Raw genomic sequence first — 3,556 nt, forward strand, 5'->3', positions numbered from 1 at the left:
ATAATAAAATGAGATAAAGCATGAAAAGCACAGACTGTAGTGATTGGCATATACTGAGTCGTCAATAAATGTTAAGAATAAAGGATCTATGGTGTGTATGGTAGGAAGGGAGAAATATTTTATTTGAAATAGGCTTTCTAATTGCCCCAAATATAATCTTTTATGTAAGAATACTTCGGAGTTCTTGTTTGTTTTATAAACACACATCCTGCAAATAAACCAGTTTAGTCAGTTTATAGAATTCAGATATAGTATGTGTTTCTGTGAAAAGCTCTCCTTCTCTGACTCATGGAAATGATAAAGAATAATCCAAAACGCAATAATTAACATATTCTTTTGGGGGAGTGTAGTGAATATTTGCTTTTCCTTTTTTTTTCTTCTGTTGATTCTACCTGCTGTTAGTGTGATACGAACATGCCCTTCAGCCTATTATTGCCTATCACACTGGGTTTGAATGCTCAGCCTGGGACCCTCTTGGCAGAGCTGTCCCTACAAGTACCAAAAATAGAAACATACAGATGGCATGCTATCCATGAAAGAATGATGTTGACCTAAAAGTTGTGTCCTCATCCTCAGGCTGAAGTTCTGTCAGGAAAGAGGGATGGGTAAAAGTGCCCATTTCCCACCCAGTCATTCGTCTCCACCACTGCCAATGTGGCACCTGTACTGAATGTATTGGGGATACAGAACACATGGCAGTGCCAGAGAGAAGAAATGGTCGACTCAAGTGGAAAACTGCAGGAGTCTGTGCAAACATGGACAAGCGACATAGGCTGGGTGGAAACTGGTGAACTGGAGAGCATATGGTTCAGGCAGGGCAGCTGCTACTTACCTCCAGCTGATAGTGGCCATGTGAGAAGGTAGACCCAGACTTGCCAGGAACTCCAGTTTGCAGGAGAAGCTGAAAACCTGGATTTTTTAATTCGAATCGTTCAGTTTCCAAATGTTATTGTAAAATGGAGAAATCAATTTTTAAAGAGCATTTGTATGTGCATATGTGAGTACATACATACATATTCACAAATCCTATTCCATTTCTCTGGAGAACACTGACCCACACACACACACACACACATACACACATTACTTAGAGCAGAGGAAACATGGAGGAAGACAAAGACAGAAGCTAAACTTCCTCAAATATATCTTGTTTTGTATATTTGACTTTGATGCTCTATAAATAGTTTATAAATCCATAAAATAAAATTAGACTTTAAAAAAGCAGCCATGAAAAATAGAAAGGCGAGGGAGAGGGGAGAAACAATTGAACCTCACTGGACATCAGGTTAGTGGCATAACCTCACTGAACAGAACAATTTCAAGTGATTCTGAAACCCAGTAATTTGACTGTACTTCCCTAGCAGGACATACTTTAAATATTTTTTAAAAGACAAATTTTAAATGTTTTTTCTTAATCATAGTGTTAGTGTGGTAGTGGCGTTCATGTTCTGAAACTCTTCTGTGTGTGTATTGTGGGTTAAATCAAATGAGTAATTACGGTGGTGTTATTGAGAATGTGGATTTTTGGTATAGAAGAAAGGTAATAAAATGGTTAAGATTCTTGAGGTTAAACAAAAACCTTCAAGCCCTGAGTCTGAATTGAAGTTCCATGTGAACTCATAGTATTTTCTATTTAAAAACATATACCTTGTTTTCTAGCTTTGTCCACAGAAACAAGGGCCAATCCAGTAGCAATGAGCACCCAAAGTGCCCCAGGGCTTTTTACTAGAAATGGCTGCTTCCAGGCCTGGGGCAGGGCATGTAAGATAACTCTGGAACATATGAGAGGCTAGAGGGCCATTAAAGACGACAAGGTTGTATTATACACGAATTTAAGGGTCAACTTGACGAGGCTCCCCTGAGCAACGGGAGGACACTTAGAACATCAATAGAAATAAAAACTGTGCTGGAATGAAACACATCAAAATATTTAGAGTGATATTTAAAAAATAAAAATCTTGTTGATCATTTTTGGAGGATATTAGGTAACCAATTCAATATTTTGAAGATCAGTAAATAAAGGAGGAAAAATCAAGTATCTCTCAAGTTTCTATGTGAACTATAATTTAGGAGAAACATAGTTGATTACATGAAATTTCTCTTGATAGAAAATCCCAGCCAATAAATTAAGGAGAAATAAAAGAATTATTTTTAACACCAATTTTAAGTCTCTAGCGAAATAATGGCTCCTCTAGGCAAAGATCCCCAATGTCTGATGACATCATAGCAAAAGATATTATGTGCCTTCTCAGAGCAATACTGTGTGTGGCAGGCAGAAAAATGCCCTCCACTTCAAAGACATCAGTGTCCTAATCTCAAAACCGACAAATGTGATACATTACATGGCAGAGAGGAATTAAGATTACAGATGAAATTATGGTTGTTAATCAGTTAATCTTAAAATAGTCAGATAATCCTGGATTATTTAGATGTGGATGAGGGAGGCAGAAGAGACATCAGAGTGACTGGATATGAGACAGACTCGACCAACCGTTACTGACTTTAAAGGTGAAAGAAGGCCACAAGCCCAGGAAAGTGGAAGCCTCACGCAGCTAGAAAAAGCCCAGACGTGGAGTCTCCTTTAGAGCCTCCAAGAAGAAATGTAGTAGCTCTGCTGACATCTTGGTTTCAGTTCTTTGAGTCCTGGTTCAGATGTCTAATGTACAGAACTGCAAGATAATAAGTTTGTGTTGTTTTAAGCCATTAAGTTTGTGATTATTTGTCATGGTAGCAAAAGAAAACTTATATATTCTATTTTCTGGGCTGTATTCTTTCTAGAAAACTAAGTCTGAATCTGATCAAGCCTCTTGATCTAACTACCAATTTACAGGAAATACCGAGCACCTTATATGAAATTATGGCAATGTTCAGCAAAATTTGAGCAATGCTATTGGAAAAATGTTTTATTTATCAAATTGAGTGAGTGAGTGTGTGTGTGTGTGTGTGTGTGTGTGTGTGTATGTGTTTACATGTGAGAAAGTGACCTAGGAGATTTTAGGAGATGACCTAGTACTTTATGTATCAAACTATTGCAGTATGAAACTTGATTCAAATAAAATAGAGAAAATAGATATTAATGCAATTCAAATTTTGACACTAAGTATCTGATGATGTTAAGGAATGATTATTTTTTGGTGTTGTAATTGTATGTTTAAACAAGCAGGGCTGGTGTGGTGGATGCAATATGTAACAATAGACAAATTGATAATTGTCGAAGATGAATAATAGGCATATAAATGTTTGCTTTTTATTCTTTCTACTTTTGTATATTTTTTTAAATATTTCCATAATAAACTATTAGTAAAAACAGTAGTAACTAATTCGACTTCTTCAGTGTGTTGTGAGCCAGACACACCTTGTACAAAGACTGGATTTTTGCATAATTTCAGAAAAAGGATCTTTCGCTTTAACCTGGGGTATCATTCTTTTCTCTTTCCCCACTCATCTTCTGCCTCCATTCTCTCTGCACCACCTAACAAAAAGGGCCTCCTTCATCGGGGCAAGTGAATGACTGGCGGGCGTTGCAGACTGCTCGAACAGAATTTTCTTAGAATAA

General features: G+C 37.0%; 1 protein-coding gene across 2 annotated transcripts in view; it reads left to right on the forward strand.

Annotated features, from left to right (window-relative positions):
- SGCD (sarcoglycan delta) overlaps positions 1-3,556 on the forward strand; it is an 818,344-nt gene that overhangs the window by 624,144 nt on the left and 190,644 nt on the right. The gene's annotated exons all lie outside the window — the stretch shown is intronic.

Source organism: Pteropus alecto, unplaced genomic scaffold (genome assembly GCF_000325575.1).
Source record: "Pteropus alecto unplaced genomic scaffold, ASM32557v1 scaffold40, whole genome shotgun sequence".
NCBI classification, from domain to species: Eukaryota; Metazoa; Chordata; class Mammalia; order Chiroptera; family Pteropodidae; genus Pteropus; species Pteropus alecto.